The 25,722-nt window shown below is 37.2% G+C and overlaps 3 long non-coding RNA genes across 3 annotated transcripts; 1 reads left to right on the top strand and 2 right to left on the bottom strand.

The window, feature by feature from the left end:
- The first annotated feature begins 152 nt into the window (after nucleotides 1-152).
- Nucleotides 153-25,722, top strand: LOC139973504 (uncharacterized). Its single transcript, XR_011795232.1, has 3 exons — nucleotides 153-1,358; nucleotides 24,631-24,661; nucleotides 25,426-25,722. It is a non-coding gene; the product is annotated as an uncharacterized lncRNA (long non-coding RNA).
- Nucleotides 3,105-14,443, bottom strand: LOC139973502 (uncharacterized). The gene is made up of 3 exons (XR_011795230.1): nucleotides 14,254-14,443; nucleotides 9,264-9,361; nucleotides 3,105-6,146 (listed from the first exon to the last, which is right to left on the bottom strand). It is a non-coding gene; the product is annotated as an uncharacterized lncRNA (long non-coding RNA).
- LOC139973503 (uncharacterized) lies at nucleotides 20,656-24,732 on the bottom strand. The gene is made up of 3 exons (XR_011795231.1): nucleotides 24,577-24,732; nucleotides 22,630-22,766; nucleotides 20,656-21,936 (listed from the first exon to the last, which is right to left on the bottom strand). It is a non-coding gene; the product is annotated as an uncharacterized lncRNA (long non-coding RNA).

Here is a 25,722-nt window from a genome sequence, read left to right as displayed (position 1 = left end):
ATAGTATAAGGTACTAACATTATACAAGTGTACATTTGAACTGTGACCGTCGTTACTGTGGTAACCGCATTTGTATTTATTGGCATAACCATGATATCCGTGATATTAATCCAACTTTTCACTTATGCTGTAATAGCAAAACTTTCCTGGAAGCCACGAAGCACTTATCATTTAAGAATATCAATAGATTCGATATAGGGGGAGGGGGGGGGGTATTACATAAATAGGCGTTAAACTCGAAAGGCTTGAAGTTTATGTTAACATTAATGCATTATGCATCTCAGTTTGAGAGTTTCACTCTTGAGAAGCAAATGATGATCAATATTTGTGTTTAAAATAACATTTTCGAAGTGAAAGTTTTAAGTGTCAAGTGACATCAGTTTCTACTTAATACTCAGAGCGTAACAAGACAGAGTTCTATTCTCCGTTAACTTTTGAAATCATTTTCCATTCCCATTTTTGTATTGAATTATTGTATATAGTCAGACTGTGTTGTGCGCTGTAATAAATTTAATATAATAGCAAAGATGGAAGCAAAAGACGGATTTAATGTGTGGAGTAAACTTAATATGAGGATGTATTGAAACATCAAGTTTACAGTGCAGCTTCTACGTATTTACCTTGATCCACATTTTGACCGTTGAACTTACTGATAGTGTAATGAGCATCGCATATACATGCATGCAACATACCAAACTACGAAAGCACAGTACGTGTTGTGTGTAGCTCATCATAATAAAGTGTTCAACAGCAAATGCACGTACGTTTAAATGTTAATGATGGTGTAAAACCATAACTACGAAAGTGCATATTTATTTAATCATTAAATACAGCTGTCAATGGTCAGTAAATGTAACTGTTGCTTTCAATTCTGTGTTGAACTTATGTTTGTGTCCGGTTAGTTAATTACAGTGAACGCGAACTCCCTTGATCTTTGAACCTGCATCTTTATGACGTAAATATTTGTGAAATGGTTGATTCACAATTTATATACGTAAAACCTATTCATTGATATTTAAACCTGTTCGTAATCATAAGTATTGAGCTCGGCAGCAATCTCGTGCTGTCCGGCATGGTAAATATTCCCAGATTTGGAATTCTTCACATTACAGTACCGCATAATGGCTAATTTAAATTGTTTTGTTTACGAGGCCGAGACGTCTCTCACTGGGCATTATTCCTCACAGACTGCACAGTCTTTGTGCAGATAGGCCGACCATGCATGTCGTTAAGACACGATTTACTATATCTTTGACACACCTTATTCAAGTGAAGTGAATGTCCTCATATGCTGAAGGAATAGCTGTAATTTAAGACCGCCTTAACTGAGCCGAAATTTGTTTTAAGAGTCCAAAGAGGTACGTTTATTTATTTTATAGTTTACCCCGGATCTAAAGGCTTCCTGTCCAATTGCAAGTTATATGTATATCCCTCAATTACAGAGATAGCAAACATTATTTTTCGTAAGAACTTAGTGACATGTGTTTAGATGGGACTAGATATTATTGAATGGGCTAGCCTTACTATTATAGATGATATATTCACTTGTTATTGCATACATATTCTCTGTAGGGATACTATACTGGCCATGACTTCAGGGATACGCACATGTTAAATGGAATATGTTGGTGTATAGAAATTATAAAATAAATGAGGGCATGTCTTTATAATCATAAGCTCTCAATTTCCATTGCTTAATTGCAATGTTAGAAATATAATGAATTTCAATTGTAAGGAAATGATGTCTATCACTAAAGGGACTTCCCGATACATGTTAGTTGGTAAAAAGTTTAACACTAGTCATCACTTAACTGCATCATAATTTGAATGCTCAATAACATCTATTTTTATGTTTTGCACATAAATAATCCATGAAATGAGTGTTATGCATTAAATTCTTTGAATGGCAATCACACTGTCCAGAAGTTACAAAATAAGTCATTACTTTGCTCCACACAACTGGATATCCACCCATGACGGCAGAATTCTAGTATACGTGTGAATGTAAATGATGAGAGCGTTGTGGTCAAGTGGCTAAGGCAGTGGACTTGTGATCTAAGGATTGCAGTTTCGATCCCTGGCCAGATCATTGCGTTGTGTCCTTGGGCAAGGCGCTTTATCTCCATTGCCTCTCTTCACCCAGGTGGATAAATTGGGACTTGCGGGGAAACTTGTAAATATAGTCGCGTGCGCCGGTTTGTGGCTGCACCTTATGGGAAGTCCCCCGGGGGACACGTGGTTGTGGTGCACTGTGTTGCCCCAGGAGAGATTGGTTGAATTGTGCACACTTTGGTGTGTATAGGTGTGACAAGTTACCAATGACCAGGGTTAAATTGTAAAGTCGTGTGAGAGGGCCTTGGCCCTGAACAAGGCTGTAAACCTAAATAAAAGTAATAATAATACTGACTGACCACACGGAGCGTATAATCAAGAAAAGCGACCTCGATCGAAAGTGATGTCAGCCAAGTCGTCTCCTCACACACGCCATTCTGTAAATACCGTAATAACTAATTATGTTAATACTCTTATATACAAAAGGTTCCTATACGTGTATTGTTGTTCTTAGCGTTCTTTTTCTTCTTTTAATATATTGTTTTCCTCTTACTCCTTTTTCCTGCTTCTCTCCACTTTCTCTCTATTTTGAATGGACTTCTTGTCCGATAATTGTTTAAACTTACCCTTTCAATGATCTTATACAGATAAGCAACTTAATTATCTTTTTAACTGTGATTGTATACTCTTGTGATGATATATCCTTTAAAGAATACCTTGATAAACTTGTAAAATGAAAATTATGTATCCAGCAATGTTTCAAGCAAATATTACATTGAGACTGCATGAATTTGATGATGAAGTTAAAGGCCAAAATTCTCACAATTCAATTTTTCACCTTAGAATCTAAGAATTACCCAAATCTTGTTGCTTATCTTGATTCCATTACACTCAAGTTTGATGTAGTAACGTTATCTGAAATAGGACAAACTTATGCAAGCTATTTGAATAGTATACTGACAGGTTATGACCTTGAATTTGTATCATCCTCCTAGTTTTTGTATAGATGATGGCCTAAGAAATATCAAATTAGGTACACCTTTTTATTCGTTTTAACAATCAAGATAATTTTCAACAGTTTTATCCAAACAATGGAATATTTAGATATGTCATCTGTCTATAATAATACTGACGTTAGTATTACTTATAATAACTTCATTGCTATTGTCCAGTCTCAACATGAGACTCACTTTCCTCTGGTGAGAATGTCTAGGAAAAAAATTCCATGGCAAGCGATGGATTACACCTGTCATCAAGCAATCCATTTCAACTATGCTATGCTGTATCGTAAATTACTGTAAGAAGCCCACTGCTTTTCTTAAAGCTAAACTTTTTTCATATCGTCGTATTTTACATCGCATCATCAGGTCAACACGATCCACGATTTATTAAAGTATATTAACCAGGAGACAAACCTCTTCTAGGCATGCATGGTCTGTTATAAACACCCTTATGAAAGGTAAAAAAGAAGACCCAATCTTCACCTGTTACTTATATCTGCTACGAAGGCCTTCAAAACTCAGATAATCATGATGTTGTTAATACCTTCAATAAATACTTTTCCTCTATTGGTGGCACACTCGCGGCCAAAGTCTGTCATCCTCCGTCAGTCCTTTAGAGTACTTGAGAAACTCGGTTCCCCAACTATTTTCCTATCTCCCGTTTCTGCCGACGAAGTCTACAAGCTTATCAACGGAATTACTTCTAAGCTTATTAAGTCTGCTGACCACGTACTAGTTCCTGCTCTTGTTCATGAATTTAACAGTGTTTTTTTTTCAAACTGGAACCTTCCCAGATGCGGTAAAGGTTGCCAAAGTCATTCCTGTACTGAAGAAGAGCGATTATAGTCTCCCTGAGAATTACAGACCCATAAGTTTGTTATCTTGTGTTAACAAACTACTGCAGAGTGCTATTGAAAAGAGACTAAAGCAATTTCTTATAATACATTTTTTTCTATGACTTCCAGTTTGGTTTAGGAAATGTCATTCAACAACTCATGCTTTGCTAGAAACTGTTAATACTATTCGTTCTCAGCTTGATGTGGGTAATTATTTGTTAGGTTTATATGTTGACCATAAGAAAGCCTTTTGACACCGTCGATCACTCTATTCTTTTAAACAAATTATATCACTATAGTGTTCGTTTAACTGCACATGATCCCTATAGCTAGCTATTTACACAACAGAAGGCAATGCATTTATGTTAATAATACTTGCTCTAATTATTTAAACGTTAATACCGGTGTCCCCCAGGGATCCGTACTGGGACCCCTGCTCTGTCTAATTTATGTCAAAGATATTCATACTGCTGTGCCCTCTACTCTTTTCTTTGCAGCTAACATTAATGTTTTCATGCTTGGTAACTATTGTAAACAGTTAATCGATACTGCCACTCAGACCCTTAGACACCTTAAGAATTGGTTTGACTGCAATAAGCTTACCCTCCACCTATAGGGAAAACTAAATACATCATTTTTCATGGAAATTATACAAGTCACTCCTTTCATGACAATTTGATTTATAATGGTGTTACAATCTGCAAAGCGTCAAGTACGAAGTATTTAGGATTTATTGTTGATGATAAGCTTTCGTGGGTGAACCACATTAACTATCTCTGTAAATCCCTGGTTAAGTATATTGGTATTTTTTACAATCTAAGCATCTTAAGTCTACTATTCTTTTATTTACTCTAAGCTAAGATATGCCATCAAAATTTGCGGCACTGCCAAATCGTCATATTTAAGACCGAATCATACATTACAAAATAGATTAATGTAAGCTTCTTATGAACAAGCCTATAGACGTTATCCGACTAACCTCTTATACAGAGAAATTGATTTGCTTATGATAAAGGAAATCTATTACTATTGAATGTATTGTTTTGTTTATAATCATTGCAATAACAAGTTACCGAAATGTTATTTCTGCTGTTGTGAGCCATTCTAATGTTTGTAATTACTCCATCATAACTCGTAATAGGAATTTATTTAAAGTAACGATCTTCTTCAGGGGTCAAATTGTGAAAACTTTGTAACCAAGATATCTCAATACATAGAGGGAGCTTGGAGCAATCTCATATTTGGTGTATAGAAGTACCACATTGAGTAAAAGGGGGGGGGGGGTGTCAAATGTCATTTGGAGTCACCAGGGGTCAAATTTAGATGACATAGCAGAAGCACTGTGCATTAGTTAATGCTATAATGTATTTATCTATGGAATCTGTACTTATAACATAGCAAAAAGCACTGTGCATTGGTTAATGCTGTAATACGTAAATGCTGTAATGCTGTAAACTACTCGGAATCTGCACTTATGACATAACAGAAGCACTGTGCATTGGTTAATGCTATAATGCATTTAACTATGGATCCTATACTTCTGACATACTTTGACGTACTTATGGCATACTTATGACATAACAGAATCACTGTGCGTTTATCTGCTAGATATGACCATCCTTATTATCAATCTTATTGTAATAAGACAACCATTAGTAAACAGAAATATATATAGTGTAACCTTAATATATGGCAATACATTTGCATGTTAGTTGGCCTAACTCCAAAGTAAGTATAGACATCTGAAGTAGCATCATCCATTCGCCACCGTCTTTGGTGTGGCGTAAATCCAGAATAGCCCCACGCAGTATAGCATCAGTCCTTGGGATATATACATACATCTATATTCACAAAACCGAATTGGTTCATATATTTCCTTCATTCAATGACGTCATATCTGGCAATGTATAAATGACACGTTCTGTTCTCGTTTCGTCTACAATTTGTTGGTTTCTCATCGAATCATAAGCAAGAGCAGCTTCATACGAGGGCGGAGGTAGTTCGTCGGATATTATGCACGGTAAATAGATTTTATCCTTGTCTGAAATGACCTCTGTGTAAGCAGGTGGGGCGTCGGCGGCCTCTACCGTTTCTGGGCTTGATTCTAAGTCGTCGTCGTTTCTCGCATTAGTCGAAGCTATGATTTGATTCTGTCTCTTGTTCTTGCAACAATATTCTTTAATGCAACATCTGACAAGATACTGCAAAAATATGAAACAGACTATCATCACAAGAAATACCCACCAGGGCAGCATTTCTGTAGAGAGAACAAAAGAGACGTCATACCGCACATGCGTGGAATGAACTGCTTGCGCATAAATCACTTAAAAGAGGGCGGAAGATAAATGCATTGCCTATTCATTAACAATATGTACAAAGAGATCATGTAGAGATGCTTGAGCAATGTAGGAAAGTTGCTCAGCGGATAATCGGTGCTCACTTACCTTCGTTGGGGTGCTTGTATCATGAGAGAGTCTGCAATAAATTGAAACAAATCATGCAAGACCCAACGCACCTTCTGTTTGAGCACTACAATCACAACCGCTCGATACTGCGTTTATGTCCACCTGGTACACTTAGGGCCCGCTACAGATACTCATTTGTGCCCAATTCTATCCATTTATTTAATTCACAAGTGAGAAGATAAGTTTCTTATATGTTGCTTAATAATGTAATAATATCGGTAACCTAATCGCACCTTGCTTGAAATATCTGTGTTGCTTTCATCTTTGGTTTATCTACCACTTCTCCCCTGCTCCCCCCCCCCCCTGCCCAGCACACCACCTGTTATGAGCTGATACTGGCAGTAATTAATTACCTCCCTCCTAAAAGAAATCGTTTCTTAATATTTCCGATTAAACATTTATCGTCACTCTTAGTATGATTTTTGTATTTCTTTCCACACCCATGATTGTTTGTCGTATGTAGTTGTTTCAGTATTCCCATACCTCCTTATAAGGACACGAAAGTAAAGTAAAACTCAAACTCAAACCCATGTCAAGATCGTAGACCGAGAGCCTGCTTTGAATGTAATGTTACAAGCCATCATCTCCTGCTTTTACATACAATGTAAGCATAGATATTGTATGACGAGGGAAATTCCATCTCAACGTTATATTAACTACTATGTTAATAACCTGCAGGAAACGTTTGTAATAACACACCGGCTGTGACTTGAAATGTCACCTGATATTTTTTGAACCAAAATGCATCCTTTGAAGTCCAAGCAGTAAATATAAACTAAAGTATACACAATGCATATCAGGAAATTTATGACAGTGATGGTGCACGCATGTGAAGTAGTGCCGTACGTAAACATTGCTGGTAATGCAAGTCGGGAAAAAGTTGGTGACCGTATATATATAAATCTATATATATAAATCTATATATATATATATATATATATATATATATATATATATATATATATATATATATATATATATATATACTCATGATATATATATATATATATATATATATATATATATAATTTTAAAGAATCACAAATGATTTTCGAGTTGGATAGCATCAGTTTGATCTCTAGAGTAGTGCAAAATATGTCACCAAAAACAGAACTAGTATTGTTCGATATAGGTGACAAACGCCTACAGTGGAATTGCGATCTTCCTTACCGGTTTCGAACCTCTGGACATACAATCAGCGTCCATAGCCCAGTGGTTAGGGTGTCCGCGTACAGAGCGGGAGGCCCGTGGTTCGAATCCCGGTGGAGGCTGAAAGTTTTTTCACTGTTCTTGATTTTCCAACTCATTACGATTTGCATTTATATATATATAGATTTATATAGATTTATATAGATTTATATAGATTTATATAGATTTATATAGATTTATATAGATTTATATAGATTTATATAGATTTATATAGATTTATATAGATTTATATAGATTTATATAGATTTATATAGATTTATATAGATTTATATAGATTTATATAGATTTATATAGATTTATATAGATTTATATAGATTTATATAGATTTATATAGATTTATATAGATTTATATAGATTTATATAGATTTATATAGATTTATATAGATTTATATAGATTTATATAGATTTATATAGATTTATATAGATTTATATAGATTTATATAGATTTATATAGATTTATATAGATTTATATAGATTTATATAGATTTATATAGATTTATATAGATTTATATAGATTTATAGAGAATTATAGAGATTTATATAGATTTATATAGATTTATAGAGAATTATAGAGAATTATAGAGAATTATAGAGATTTATAGAGAATTATAGAGAATTATAGAGATTTATATAGATTTATATAGATTTATATAGATTTATATAGATTTATATATATACACATATATACACATATATACACATATATATATATAGATATATATAGATTTATATATCTAGATTTATATATATACGGTCACCAACTCGCCAATGGCGACAAGATTTTTGCGACTGGCGAGCAAAAAATGCATTACGCTCGACATTTTGGCGAGTGGCTCATTTGCTCACTGCCTTTATACGATAGGCTTACTATTAACTTGTGAGCCAATCAACAAAAGCCTAATGTTAAACATCACAGTAGAATTATCAAGTGCACTGTTACAAGTATGTCCTAAGGAACAGTTCTGTTCACCAGCTCGAAACTAATTTGATACTAATCTCTAAAACTAAATGATACACGATAGGTGTAACCAAAATGGAAAACAACAAACTGAAATAAACAACAGGAAGTTTATTGGATTAATTTTTAGTCCCCAAAAATTGATAATTCTCGAGACCAGACCAGTGAAAGCTGCAAGTCGGACACTCAGTAATCGATCGATAATAATAATAACTGTCAGTACCAAGCGTTACCTTTAACTTGTTAACAATACTAACACATACACTGATACAGTAGTCTCATGTCATGTCCAGGGAAAGTTACAGATGGTCAGCCATGCCATTGCTTATTTTTGTGGTCACTTTCACAAAGCAAGTCATAAACAATGTTTCAACTGTTTTATATTTTCATATATATCATTTTCATCGGGCCTCGACAATTTTTTTTTTAAACTACTCGCAAACAAGAGTTGTCTGATGATCCCTCAACGCGTGAAACTCTGAGTTACAACTACTATAGTGTTCCACTAGTCTCAACTATATAGAGGGACCACATCGTGAGCTTAGTAAAGCCACCTGAGGGGTAGAAATAAACAAACTTACTCGAAGAGCAAAATGGAAGTAGAGCAACACATTGTAAAGATGGTAGAGCAATATCATTTGTTTTCTTTTATATATTATATAAAATACTTTTATATATTTACTAGACCGAATGCTAATATTAAATATAAATATTCTATAAGACGTGTATTATGATTCCTTACCTGCCATTTTGCTTCAACCTCTGAAGTCCAGATTCAAGATTCACAAAACCAAGAATAATGTCGGGTTGTTATAATACCTGGTCCCACACAAGATAACACTGTAAGAAGAATAATAGACATAAACAACTACACCAGTCTTGCGTCTGATGTAGAAAGAATTGGAGCAGAGATGGAATTTAAGAACTGCGACCTGCATAAGTTATCAAGTTTATTAACTCATTAATTCAAATCCTCGCAATTCTGGTTTTCCCTGGGTACCCACATAAATAAAGACGCGGGCGAAGCTCCGTCGAAACAAGAAACAATACTTTGATTTAGACTACAAGGCAGAACGATTCTGTTTGACCAGGGACTACCAGTGAGGTGAACATGGACATACATGAATAAAGGGAAAACTTCAAACTCTGCTTTTGGTTTGGTAAGAGGTTTTTACAAAGTAAAGTGTATAAATGAAGTCCACCCGAGACTTTGTAGTATGGTACAGTTGTTATTTATTTACCTGTATGAGGTGGGGTTTTGTTTTCACGAGTTTTAGGAGCAACTTAAAACACATCTTTTCCGGGTTGCAATTCACTAGTACTGATTTTGGGGGTTTTTTTGTTTTTTTTTGTAAAGCGCCACTGCTTATAGTTTCTATAGAAGTGGGCGCTATATATAGAAATGAGCGTGGTGTGAAATTTCTTTCATGAACCCGAAATAGTAACTTTGGAAATCAAATTATTCCCACATACGTGTTAACAATAATATCATTTTGAATAAGAATTTACTGATGAAGAATGTTTTATTATGTTGGGGACCTTTTTGATAATGGCGGGAGACCTCTTCCGTTTGAGTGTTTCAAGCGTAAATTCCATATTAAGCGTTTTCCTTTTACTCCTATATTGGGGTTTTAAGTGATAGTATATATCCCGAAGAGTTGGAGAGGGGCTGCTGGCGTTAGAAATTATATTGATCATGACAACATCATTTTATTAAATGAAGTTCTCTCAACAGTCTCTCAACTACGGTAGTTTTTAAGCGCAATTCGTCTGTCGGGCATACCAACCGCAATTGAAAAGTGGAATGCGACCTTCACCAATTTACCTTCAAAGACTGTCATCGTTTTTTTTTTTTTTTTTTCAAATGCGGTGTTTCACTGTCTCTGAGGCTAAACTTCTATTTTTTTTCAATTCAAATTTATACATAATGAATTGTAGGCTTCTTTCATTGATGGGTAAAAGTGATTCCGATCTTTGTACTTTTTGTAACATTGAAACTGAGAATATTGAGCACTCGTTTTGGAAATGTCCCGTTACTGCCTCTTTTAGTTTAGATGTTCAAAATATGGTAATTCTTTTTTTTTTCAAAGCAGGTTATCTTTATTGGTTACAACAACGGGAAGGGACATCCCTACAATTTTCTGATACTTCATATGACAAACTTTATATATGATTGCAAACAAAATGAACGAAATCCAATTATCGAATTCATAATTACTATTGAAAGGTTCAACTATTTAAGAACTTGCAGATTAGGAAACCATAAAGTTACCTTTGTGCAGATGTGGAAAGCCTTTTCCTTATTTCCTGATTTATTCAATTAGGCTTTTTTCGATTATCTTTCCTTAACCCTATCTGTTTTGCTACTTGTACATGTACTCGCAAAGTGTTGTTCCGTGTAATATACTGAAAAAATGAAGAATTGATGTTACAGATCATGTGCAAGTTTCTGATCACATTAATGATAATCGATAAATAAACGGAGGACAAAAGAGGAGTAGTAATATAATAATAATAGTAATAATAATAATAATAATAATTATCATATTATTATTTATTATTATTATTATTTATGAGGCTGTCTACACCTTAACACAGTTTTCTTTAGCTCATATAGGTTTAATTCCCAGTAACCATGTATGCTTCTAAAGGGTGGAGCCCTCCTGCAAATAACTAAGGGAAATGAGTCTCTCTAATTACCTCCGACAGACAATATGACCAAACTTCCTTGTGTACAGTACATTTACATATATAATATGTATGTGCGGTACAGCCTAAACAGTCGAAAATTCTTCAAAATCGTTCAAAAATTTGCAAATATTATATCGCATAATTTTGAACCTAAGCACACTAGATTTTATCAAATTTCTCAAAGGGAATGGGACACTCCCTTCCCCCCCCCCCCACCTTTCTCGAACGACTTAAGTTTGAGTGATCTCAGGTAACAATGAAAAACAGGTTTGTTTGTTTTCATTTCATATAAACAACACAGCTCTTTAAATAAACAAAACAGGCAACAGTTATGTTCGACGAACAGGCTATATAGTCATTCATTGTGACAGCCATCGAAACAAGATATTGTTTCCTGTTAAAATGTTGTGTTGATCCTTTGAAGCGGACGATATGCTAGATATATTCACTGATGAGCCTATGACATTTAACAGGTTTATTCATCTATACTAACCGCGTGACAGAAAGAATGTAATCTATACACACCGACGTTATTTTAATGGTCATCAATTTTACAAAGATAAATCTCGAACGGAAAAATACTATATAACCGGTATCTAACATTGGTTATATATAACGTGTAACAACTAATAAATAGCCTCTGTACTGCACCATTACACACCAGTTCTTGTGCGAAAACTCCTATAGTAAAATATAGTTATTATGACGTCAGAGAATAATCAGAAACATTCCAGAAAATGTAAAACTGAAATCCTCAAATTGATACATTATAAGGGAAAAGCTCGAAGATCTTTGATGTGCCACCGATCAAACTTAACAATTTATAATTTTTCATTGAAAGGGATCGTTCAGCATGACTAAAATAATAGAAGTTAAGGCAATGGACTTGACTATCTAAATGATTGCCAGGTTCGGTCACTGTATCCTTGGGCAAAGGCCCGTTATCTTCATTACCTTTCTATACCCGGGTGTAGCCTATATATGGGGACCTGCAATGTAACTTATATAGATATAGTATCGTATGCCCGGTTTGTGGTTGAACCCTGGCAGGGAATTCCCCATGAAGCGGATACGTCGGATGATTTGTCGTATTAGACCAGGCTATGAATGAGTTAGGTATCACCTGGAAGGAGGATTTATATCATGTTGTTTTTCTAGACCAGAATTTCATAAGGAATAAGAATATCTTGGGTAAAACGCCCAAAGCCTGAACGCACCCCCGAAAATGGGGGGGGTTCATTCTGGGGGGCAATTTTTAGGAAACAAAGTACCAGAGGTTACATTTACACACAAATAGGATAAAATGTGGTTTTTCTAGACCATAATTTCATAAGGAATCAGAATATCTTGTGTTTAAAGCCCAAATCCTGAACGCAAAAATGGACCCTCCACCGAAAAAAAAACCTTTTCGGGAGGGGGGAGGGGTCCATTTTTTAAGGAAAAAATATCATAAGTTACATTTACACACAAATAAGATAAAACAAACTCTTATTAACCTCATTAAATTTAAACCCAGTTAGTTAATTAAGCCTTATATATTGGATGTAGATTAAGAAAGCATAGTTGTTATGTACTTCAAAGCAGACAGACTTTTAAATTTGTCCCAAGTTAGAGTGTTTGTATCCTATTTAAACTAACGTTTTTGTACACAAGTCAATGTAAAAATTGAAAAAAAATTCTGTGACGTCATCACAAATTGGTACATAACTCACCCTACAGGGGTCCTATATGCGACAAAAATGGTGTCAAAATGTGCGCAAGACCTGGGGAAAAGTCATGAAAGAATCTAGTTCATATCTCAAACGGTTCAAATCCGTGTCAAAATATGTCATAATGCTCCCCCCCCCCCCCCCCGTGCAGTTAAGGTTAAACAGGGGGTCCTTTATATAAGGCTTAATTTACTAACTGGGTTTAAATTTTGAGGTTAATAAGAGTTTGTTTTATCTTATTTGTGTGTAAATGGAACTTATGGATTTTTTTCTTTAAAAAGTGGACCCCCATCCCCGAAAAATGCTTTTCGGAGGGTGCGTTCAGGATTTGAGCTTTTAACACAAGTTATTCTTATTCCTTATGAAAATAATGGTCTAGAAAAACCACATTTTATCCTATTTGTGTGTAAATGTAACCTCTGGTGTTTTTTCCTTAAAAAAATGGACCCCCCTCCCAAGAAAGAACCCCATTTTCGGGGGTGCGTTCAGGCTTTGGGCTTTTACCCAAGATATTCTTATTCGTTATGAAATTCTGGTCTAGAAAAATCACATGAGATAAATCCTCCTTCCAGGTGATACCTAGCTCATTCATAGCCTGGTCTATATTGTGTAAGTGACCAAGGGTGTGGTATTTGAAGATGTCAATTCGGGTGAGAAGGCATTGGTCGTAATGTCAGACTAGAAAACTTTAAGCTAGTAAGCAATATATGGCCGAGGCTAAAACAGAGATATTTCCTTCGAACTTGAACTAAGTCCAAGGTGACACGATTACATGACATCCACTATGTTTAACATGTAAGTGAAAGTTCACTGCTGTACAGGCAAATATTTCCTGTAACGTTACAAATGTAAGGATGTAAGTCCCGGAGCCTGAGTCGGAGGGGCAGCAACAATTAAAGAAGGGCCAATTTCTTTTAATTTTAAAGCCCATGGGGAAGACCCAGAGGAGGGTGAGGGGTGGTGCTTTGCTTGTATAGGGGGGGGGGGATTAAATAAAAAAGACTGGCGTTCAAACTATATTAAGCAATACGTATGAGGATATATTTCCATTGTTTTTAATAAAGATTAGTTATGTAAAGTGTCTTCCTAACTTGAGGAAGGGCAATGAAAGTGCATGGTTAGACATGGTAGAACATGGATAAATATCCCTTGATTACCTTTCACTGCAAAGCGAGTGAAACATGGCACCTGCATGTATACCTGACCATTCTATTCTCACCTCCCTCACTACCCACCCCATGCACGCGAACCCCACCCCGTATCCCTTGCGACGAACAGAGTAACGTAGAAAAACATGCTTTGCGTGTTGTGAAATAAAATACGCATACTTACGGAAATCTGATGAACGGGAAGATGATAAACTGGAGCAGAAATGGACTCTCGAAGTCAATTAGTTTTAACTTTCAGACTATATCAGTATCAAATTTAGAGCTTAGATTTCATGAACAGAGCTCAACTCCAAGTTCAACTGACTGCAGTAAGTATTCTTTGGCGAATGAAGCATGCGTCTGGGAAAAAAATATAATAGTTATTGAGGAAACTTGTGAAAGCAACACAAATGAGGAAATGAATTAATTATATACGGATGCCAATATGCGCCTTAGTTTCTTCTTCCCTCCCCAGTTCCAATGAATTCAACGTATAGTGGGAACAAAAGGAAATTTAACCCGCATACTCCCGAGCTTATCATCTATGTATGGATATGTATGGATGCCAACATGTTCCACAATGTTCACCAACATTTCTTCTCTTCTTGCTTTTAATGATATATGGGGAGAAGAAGTATCTAGAAATGAAACTTGTAAAACACTGATTGGGTCACCACAATAGGCATCTGGATCCCATGAGATGAAGTTGTAGGGTTTTTTTTCACTGAGAAATTTTTGGAATACCATGTTAGAGTCACACTAAATGGAGGCGATGCTCTGAAAGCAGTGTCCATGCTCTAAAAGCAGTGTCCATGCTCTATAAACAATGTCCATGCTCTGAAAGTAGTATCCATGGTCTGAAAGCAGTGTCCATGCTCTAAAAGCAGTGCCCATGCTCTGAAAGCAGTGTGCATACTCTGAAAGCAGTGTCCATGCTCTAAAGCAGTGGCCATGCTCTGAAAGCAGTGTGCATACTCTGAAAGCAGTGTCCATGCTCTGAAAGCAGTGCCCATGCTCTAAAAGCAGTGTCTATGCTCTGAAAGCAGTGTCCATGCTCTGAAAGCAGCGTTCATGCTCTAATCGGGACATGTCCGACGTTTTGTTGACTGATTTTAATCACTTACTAGAAAATGCTTCACAGAGCTACAAAAAAATCTACGGCTAAAATCAAATTGGCATTGGCATTTTCCTGAAGTACAACACACATGGTTCCAATATTGTACATGGCTTATGGGAGCAGCTCAAGAATATTTGCTGATGACAAGCAATAACACAGAACTTATAGGCCAATAAGATTAGGAAATCATACCAATTTATATATACCGATGATTGTTAAATGACTTAACAAGTGATTATTCATGTCTACTGGCAGACAAATGACACTTCCCCCTCCCCCTCCCCCTCCCCCTCCCCTCCCCCTCCCCCTCCCCTCCCCCTCCCCCTCCCCTTTTTTCCTTCTTTTGGCAAACGGCGAAATTCATTGGCATTTGATTAGTAAAATAGCCCGAATTTCGAGGTCTGTGATATGTGACTATGTGCATGGTTAAGCAAGACTCATAAAGTGTGTTGCTACTAACCTATGGTATGCTATAATATTACAGACGTTCACCTACAGATCGTTCAATGTGTAACCTTTGACCTCGGCTCCCATGGCAATCACATATTTTGATAGTACTTGACATTTCCATTATACCTGTGAATGTCTAATGTCAATTCGATGTTTCTCCTGCAAGGTACAGCATAAACTCGATTTTCACTCAATTTAACCTTTAACCTCTACCTTTTTGGCCTTTAGTTACGAGGGTTTGCGAGACACAAGGGTTCACCATGGGATACTTCCCCACCAAGTTTATAGACAATCGGCCCAGCCGCTTAGGAGATGTTTTTGACACAAATTTGGACACACACACACAGACAAACACACCCACGTTTTGACCCCTCCATCAGTCATGTACTTCCGGTCACCCTGGTGAACCCCACTATGGGTGACGCCCCGAGAATAGCTACTTGGGAATATTAACCATGACCATGACAACTGGCATAGCTGTATATGGCCTAACTGGCAAAGGCACTACAATATCTCACCTTCCCTATATGGAAGCTATAATAACCTCAAAATAATTGTGAAAACGCGTATTAGCAACGCCAACCCTGGACAACTGATGACGTCACGAACTATTGTTTGTAACCTGTATACGCCCAATTTGGCATCTGCATGATAAATGAATGCTTACTTGACTTTGAAACACGGATGTTATTGTGACCTTCATCACCTTTAACTTCTTGAAACGTCTGAGACATAAAGCTATCCCCAACAACAATAAAACTATTCCCAACTTTCCCCAACAGAGGGGGACAAGTTCACACTTTGCCAAGAGAACTTATTCCCCCGAATTTTAATACCTATTACATATTTAGTATAAAAAAAGAAACATTAAACAGTGTGAAAGAAAATAGCCTATTTGGGGGGTAGAATATAGTATACCTTCAAAAAATGTGATTACGGAAGTTAAAGTTAGTGGGGTATGTAAATCTTCTAGACAATAGAAATCAAGGTTATTTGCCGCCAGTGGTAACGCTTATACGCAAGTCTAAAAGATGACCCAACTAATGTAATTTTACATGATATTCTTATAATCATTTGAATTCGCAACTCTTCAAATCAGTTTCACCTTTGTATTTGTATTTGTTTTTTTTTTTTTGGGGGGGGGGTCTTTTTCTCTCTATATTTTGGTTCGCACGTCATTTCAAGTGACAAAACAAAGAACCAGGAACAAGAATCAGGAACTAACATAGAAAGGGTGAGTGGAACTGTGGGTAGATTTCACGGGTCATAGAAACTTTTGGTTCGGTTCACTTTATTATTATTTTTTCTCTCTTTTTTCTTTCTTTTGGTTCAAACGTCATTTCAAAAGGCAAATACAAAGTATGAGGAAATGTGTATGGATATGACGTGTGAAAATCACTTCTTGGAGAGCAGTAGTAGTAATATAAACACAAAATAATAAGTCCTTCCTCCACCCCACCCCCCACCCCACACACACACACATACTTAAGTATAGATATAACTGCTCAGTGCATGCATGGGAAAGTCATTCTGTACAGAAAGAGCAAAGAAGTGCCTTTTTCTTCAGTGGCGTGCACAGCATTTGAAAGGTAGGTAGCGGGGAAAAAAAAAATCAAAATTTCCCCCCGACTGTTTTAGGTAGAGATCTGATGTGAGGACCCAATGCGAATGTATGATTTTGTAAAGAGGGAACTGATGCCCTGGGTCATTGATTCAGACTCCCGTATATGGAGTTATGGTGACGCCCCCCCAACCCACCCCACCCCACAAAAAAGGAGAACAACAATGATGACGTTAAATGGTACATTATGTGGTATATTTAGACTATAAATTAGGTCTATATGCAAGGTTGTGCTACTATATACTACTATAAGTACTTATAGCAGTGATCTAATTTTTCTCCGGTTGAATGACGATGGAAGGTGGGGGCGTGGCTTTCCAAAGACTTCCTTGCGCACGCCACTGGCCCCATGCCACCGGCTCTTTATGAACCGCTCTGTATGTGTGAGAATATTAAAGGTAAAGACATATTTTAGTTTCAGTTACGTCCATAAACACGAGGCGTATGCCTCAGTAGTACAACAGTAATATAGATGGTTGTGGAACAATGAAACTCTGGAGGTCGACCTTTACAATTTTCTTTCGGGAAATGTTCCTCGAAACTTTAGTCTAAGTATAGAATTAGTACTCCTACCCTTCCACCACCCCCCCCCCCCCTATTTGCCCTTGCCCGCCTCAACCCCTTGCCCTCCTTTCTTCGGGCTGTTATATTGCGCAGCCATGCATGTACTCAGATACTGTTAAAGAAAAATTAACCCAAGCTAGCGCCTGGGCACGAAAACTAAACCAAACAACCTAATCCACTCTCAGCCCCAGTGCCCACACATCGAGAGTGTATACAGTATATGATCACGACGATGTTACGTCAAATGTGTACCACGAATCCCTTGGAAAGGGGAATAGAAACTACACCTGCATGATCTTAGCCGAAAGGCCTCGATGTCAGTGAGTGTCCTTATGACCACTCTAGAATTCGATTCATCAACACAACCACGTGACGACATCAAAGATATTAGTCAACATGACAAAACCTTTAACGTGATTCTACTATTTGTCTTATAATGCTGTTATTGACCATTTAATCCGAAGCAGGAAATATTTTCCCTAATGTTAGCTCAATGGTTAACGCCGGAGCCTTTCAATCATAAGGTCCCGAGTTCGAGTCACTCCAAGATTTTAATCAGGGCTCGAATTTCGTAATTTCTAGGGCAGGCCAACGGGCCTTGGAATACATGTTTTTGGGGAGGGCATCAAGGCCAGTGGGGAGGGCAGCAAGGCCAACGCTGAAATTGTGAGCAGGGCACCAAGGCCACTTTGAAAAATGATGCGAAGAATGTCTCAATTTGTAACCTGTTTTATTTTCCTCAGCAAAATTGATTTCGATTAATTTTTTAGTTTATACAGAACGTCACTGTGCCCCCCCACCCCCCACCCATAGACAGTAGTACTTTTTTCCCATCGGCGCCTTGCACTTAGCCCCACTCGATTTTACAGAAGTTTATAACACTCCGATGTCACAGGCGATATCACCCGTACCACCGGGAATGATTTTTTTCCCAATACACGCAGGCCCCCCCCCCCCAAAAAAAGCATCATCCCCCCCCAAAAAAAACATCATCGGCGAAAATATGCTCGAACTTTCATGATCATACCCGGACCCGCTACGGTTTGGGTCCTCAAACCGCCGCGTAACACTCCTCCATGAAACAGCATTATTATTATGAAATTCATACACAACGCCGAAACACTGTCGATAATACAACTTAGCTGCATATGCTTCCAGTGTACAACTCTCCACTACATAATTATTCGGTCTTCCGACTCCCGCCTGAAATTGGGTGTACTTGTAATTGCCAATAGTGACACACCCTCCCGAAATAATCCTGTGTAACTTGACTCTACTGGGAATTTCCCAGATTCTACCAATCACCTCGCATTCATGTAGTTGTTAAGCCAATAAGCGAGCACGATTCTGTGACGTCAATCAGCCAAAGCTGTATAATGGTACTACTGCGTGCAGGTGTGGTTTGACCGTAGCTGCTACTGGTTGTAAACTTTTTCGAACTTTCTTTCAATTTACGATAAATACAGGTATGTTATACATACATATACGTGAATGATATGGTTAGGAAGCTAAACATGTTCTCTCTCGGAATATGATGATTTTGTTCACATTGTTGTCCCTGGAATAATTTCTTCGCGATTCTAGAAACACTGTATTGCATTACGACTGAATTTCCCACTGAACTACGTTACGAAAATGCAATGATAGCCCGCGGAGCGGTCGTATATTAATCAGTTGGATAGGCTCACATTCGTGTACCGTTAGAATGCGGTACGTTTATGGCAAGCCATGTGGGACAAACACCGCATAATATATCAGCGTATTAATTGGAATTTATACTCGTATTAATTGGAATATATACGCGTATATTATTCGCCAATCATATGGCTTAAATATATCCGCATATCAATTCGAATATATACACGTATTAATTCGAATATAGACACGTATTAATTCGAATATATACACGTATTAAATAGAATACATATGGGGATTAAATCCAATTTATGCACGGATTAATTCGAATGTACACGAAAACACATTTCCGCTCTTGCTGTGTACATATATCAACGATAAACATTTTGGCGGGCTCGCGAAATCGCTTCAAAAAGCGAAACTATACGCATGTACAACACATGTATATTTAATTAATACGCGTATATATTCGAATTAATACGCGGATATATTATGCGGTGTTTGTCCCACATGGCTTGCCATATACGTTTTCACACCAACTACCAAGGTCAGTACTGTGATGATGTTCAATTTTCGATCACAGTTCGTTATTCACGTCCTGTGACCGCGATACGCTAGCATGCTCTTCATCATTTTCCGCGAATAATAGCCATGCTTTTTCGGAACATATGATTCGTTTTTTTTTTCATTCTCAAAGTCGCATTTGTCCAATGCCTATTCCTGCAAAAGGCACGGAGGCCAATGGGTAAAAAGGGCAAGGCCAGTACTGGCCTTGATAGTAGTAATTTTCCCTTGGGCATCGCGGCCAGTGGCGAGGGCACCCGCGGCCATGGCCGCGCTGGCCGCCGCTTATTTCGAGCCCTGATTTTAATGTATGTCGTCCAGTTACAGAGTTGTTGACAATTGACAATTCGTAATCATGGACGTTAAAATATGAATCTAAGGGACTGACTTCGGTCAGCTTGCGGTTTTGATAAGCCAATGATGGCTTCTTCGCGAGTTCCTGCTTGCCGGAGGATCTAAAATACATACATACATACAAACATACAATAGTGAAAGGAGCAAAATAACTAAAAGTATCCGATAGAACGGGATTCGAACCAGGGACCTCGGGTATACAAGTCAGGTTTTCTACCACTGAACTAGTATGCCGTGCTTAGATCGTGGCTAGATTTGGCTGGACCAATCGAATCCAGTAAAACCCGGAAATAAACATTAATTGCCTAACCTTGATTTTACAATTCCTGGTATGAAGTAGGTGACTTTAAATAAAACGAGATATGTTTTCAACTACTTCACTTTTACGATCGTTTATGGTATAACCAAGTTGGTATGTGACTGATGTGCAACTGATAACAGTATTGTAAACTAACTGCGATGTCATGATTATAGGTATTTTCGTAAAGTATTTTTTTTAATATATTTTTTTTTACTGAAAATCATTACCCTCATCTATAGTAGGTTTTCTCATCATATAAGTCATACACTCTTCTACTAAAATAATATACCTCATGCCCAGTACGTTGCTTCCTCCGAACGTTATCCGCTGTTAAAGGTGACGGGAGGGGTTCAGTCCAGAATGGAGGGGGTTGGGCAAAAAAACTTCGAAGGGCATGCAGTGGGACATGCGATTTGAGGAAAAACAGCAACATCACCTCAAATCTTCCCGAAAACAATGAACCCTGTGGGCATCCTGCTCTATAAATTCCAGTATTTAATCGTTTATTTTAAACAGCACCTTTTTATTGCTTTTCTTCTTTTTTTTTCAACAAAATTTCTCTTTCTAATTAGAGTTTTCATAAATTTCTCAACCAAAAATCACTTTCAAATAACTTTTTCATTACACTTTCATTACTTTTGTGGTTTTCCAAAAAACGGATGGGGCGCGGTTCCCTCCCATCCTCGGCCACCCCCACCCCCGACCTGCGTCCCTGTGCACTAGTATACCACCAGAACAGGGTAGTGTGATACACTTTATATGTTAGTAGAAAACCGTTGTGTCCGTATAAAATAATGTCAGTGGAACAGAGTATATATATGTATATATCCATACTAATCTGTGGTTAACTTTGTGTTGTCGGGTCCCATTGTACCAGATAAATTAATCGCTTCTGCTTGAGTACTACAATCCACCTGATGATGAAATATTTCTCCTTCTTGAGGCCAGATTCTCCCCCTCCCGCAAGTCGAAATCACTTCATCATATGAAGGAGGTGGGTGAGGGTGGAAGTCATATGAGGCATAGGTTGGTGCTTTAACACGAAACGACTGAGAAGAGGTAAAGTTTGTCCTATTAGCAGGACTAATATTCTCTTGTCCAGTGTCCAAGTTTTCCTCTTCTCGAAGCGGGATACTAGCTTCTTGACGAACTAAGCTACATGTTTTCATGAGACAATATATCCACGCTAGAATACCAATAACGGCTAGGGCTATGAGAACGGATAGAAGCCATGGTACTAGATTGCCTATGACAGGCACATCTGCAATAAAACAGAAATGAGAGAGAGAGAAAGGAGAGTTACTATGGTGATGCAAATCAGAGAAATCGACATAAATCATTCAGTTCATATGATTCATTTCTCTTGATCTTGCTCCTTATCTACTACTATAAAAGGTAGAACTTTGCTCCCATGTTATTGCAACTGTATTAATATCGTACCGAATATTCCCACTCCCTCGGCGCCCCCCCCCCCACCCCTCCATGCACTCCTCCCTGACCCTCAAAGTAACGAATAAACGCGCTCGAAGTTTGAATCCATTTGTTTGTTGGTTTTCGCCGAATAGTGTCTGCTGAATCCCAGAATTTCTGTGTAGTACGGAAATCAAGCACAAGAATACTTTCCCATGCACCCTGCGACCTCTCCATCAACACCGCTACTGTACTTGTCATTACGGACTGCAGTTGTGAGAATCACATATAGTTATCGCACCAGACCTTACCTCCCCCCCCCCACCCCATCCTCCTACCCCTCCCCCTCCCGCGCCTTTCAAGTCTCCTTTTCTAATTCGATTGTTTGAAGGATCGTCCCGTCTGAGACCAAGAGTTCTTGATTTAAAGCTTACCAAATATGTGTTTGCATGTCTCGCTAAACTGCTTATCAACATTCAATAAGATGTTGACTTCTACGAAATATTGAAGTTTATAAACATTAACTTTATATCCTGGAACTTACTCTCAAACATCATCTTGAGACATCAATGAAGTTATTTTTTCTCTCTAACTTTCGTCTTTAAAGTTGGGCGTACACCAGGAAGCTAATCAAAACTTTAAAATACGTGCACATATATGTCCACAAAAAGTCAATAAAACCTGCAAATAAACAAAACAAATGCAATGAAGTTACGTTTAGTAATCTTTCGTTTTTAAAGCAACACAGTGAAATAAGTTTACAACAAAACAACATTATACGATTTCACCGAAACGTATAATTTTCTGTATACTTTGTGCTCTCGTTCATGTCTGTGAATTTGTTTTTTATCTTGTTCTCAAATTGATTATTCCTTTTATTTGTTTAAAAGAGACCGAACCATCATCACCTTTCAATAATGTGACAGAAATCTTTGCGACGAACGCAAACAGTGAGGAATTATAGTTTAACAAAAAAAAATAACATTGGCATAAACTTAGAGGTTCAATATATTTCATTAAGCATTAGCGAAACCCATCTCCATGACAGATTATTTGTTGTTAAAAACAAAGAGAAAATATAAACAATTTGAAGCACATGTGTCATATTTAGACTTGATCAAGTCTCCTACCTTGTTTGGGAAGAAACACAAACTGTGCGATATCTCCCGAATGGAAAAAGAGTTATCTCTATATCACAGACCAATAATGATAGTTAGGTTTGTGTATTCCTTATTTTCGTCTTAATCAAGCACAATATGTCAAAAAACAACATTAAGATAAATTTTACCCAAGTATAGCTCGCAAACAAATTCTAAGCATATAACATTGATAAGCGAGAAAGAAGAAATATAATTGGAAGATCTAAATAATCATTTATTGTGTATAATTAATATAGCCGTCTTTCTGTTTTTACAGGAAAAATGTCGTAGGTATATTTACGATTGGCAGGGAAGGAACTCCAAAGCCATTTTTGTTTTCAAACCAATTTGAAACAAACATGTTTTGTTTATGTATATCTATAGATATATGTATAGACTATTTCTACTACTATACAGGTTGCCATATTTGAAAACGGCATGTAGGAGTTGGTTGAAACTAAAACCAGCCTGCTAGGAGTTTAAGTTCCCCTTCTATACAAGTCCAAATGTCCCCACTCTGCAACTGTTCTTTTATCCCCTACAACACGCTAGAGTAATCCTTTTGCAGGGCTAGTCTGACACATTATAACCAGGGAGTTGTTCCATAACACTCCCTGTTATCATTATCCCTAGTTCTCATTATTACGTATCTGGCCAGTACAATCATGTAGGACATGTATAAAGAACTTGTCCGTGATTTTGCACCTTTCGTGAAAATCATTGAAGGGAAACTCACAGTTTAAATGGCAAGTTGTGGCAAACATGCCACAGCTATACAAAAGTACAGACAGTATTAGAAATAGACGTAAAGCTATAGGCTAATACTAATTCGATGTGTGATAAATAACATCATCAACAACAACAAATAAATACTCCATACACTGGGAACAAAAACAAGTCCGAAGAGAATACAAACTACAATATACATATAGGAAGGACGTACACCAGAAGTGACACATTAGTGGGGGGGGGGGGGGTGACCGAAGGCGTTACCAGAATTAATAAGCCCCAGACCATTTCTCTTTAAAACTTTTCTACATTCCATACATAAGCCATTTATATGATATATAAAATTTATAATAAATAATAATAATATGTAAATAAAAGAAAACCTCTTCTTTTCTTTGAACAGCACAAGTTTGGGTCATGTTGATCTTAATAAAACCATAAAGAATTATTCAAGTAACTATGCTCAAAAAATTCATTACTGTAGCTTTATCGTACAACTATACTACATTTTGACCATGCGCGAACAAAGAAGACACACCATTATCTATTTATAACTCACAATTCATATAAAAAAGTTAAATAAAATGTTTATATGACATATACTTAGTATAGTTAATACTCACAATATATTAGTTTCCATGCAGACGATTATATTTTCCTCACTTTAAATTTCGAAGAAATCCTGTTCTTGAAACGACGTTATTTAAGGTTAGTCTGTTGTTATAGATACAATTATATATATTTATATGAAGAGAGAGAGAGATTGTACGTTAACGTATCGACATCATGGACGATTGACATCCGGGAAATTCATAATTGGTCAAATTGTATGAGTAATGCGTCAAACAGGACAACAGTGTGTCTATGTGAGGATACTGTTGGTAAGTGCGTGAATTGTGGTTAAAGAGGACGACCAGGTACAAACAAGTTTGTTACAGCCATATTCAAAACGATTCTTATGATATGAAAATATGTTCTGATGCCTTACCCACCCCACCCACATACATCTACCCAACTTGATCCACGGAAGCATGGATCTCTTAACGAAACAATGATAATAACCTATATTAACGAAAATCAACAAACCCAAGTGAGTTTAGTATTGATTCATTATAATCATGTTACACAGAAATGGCATAAAGATGACGATTTATGATCTGAAAATGAAACAAATGTTTACCTCTAAGGGCACAGCTTCCAACCACTCCCTACCCCACCCCACACGACCCCTCCACGTGCATGATCATCGTGAACCGTGGACGATCCAAGTTGAATCAAGCGGTCACTGATGTCTCAATTTGTGCACTTTAATCTATATTTTATGACCATTAAAGAAACTTTCCCAGTTTGTCATCTATATTTAGACAAAGCAAACAATAGCTGAAAGTTGTCGTCACTATACAGACTTACTACAAGTCGATTTGCCTTTTCATGCAAACAATCTACTTTTGTTACTTTCTTCTTCGTATCAGAGTCAAAATCTTCAACAGATGTCCCTCGGTTTCCAGTTACGTTTGTACAGAAATTGATGCAAGTGCACTTATAACATGTATGCCAGCTACGCGCAATAGATTGGTCGAAGCCAACATTAATGTTAGAGAAGTAAGTACATCATGCAGGGCCCGCTGAGAGGCAGGGACCAGTGGATGAGACCGCGGGCCTGGTCGGACACAAGGGGCAGCTAACCCATCCACACTTTGATAACATAAAGGACCCGCTTCCATCTTTTTTTTTATTATCAAGAAGTGCTTTGTCTCTCATGAAAAATG

This window comes from Apostichopus japonicus, chromosome 9 (genome assembly GCF_037975245.1).
Source record: "Apostichopus japonicus isolate 1M-3 chromosome 9, ASM3797524v1, whole genome shotgun sequence".
Taxonomy (NCBI): Eukaryota; Metazoa; Echinodermata; class Holothuroidea; order Aspidochirotida; family Stichopodidae; genus Apostichopus; species Apostichopus japonicus.
This window is presented reverse-complemented; position numbering and strand designations above follow the sequence as displayed.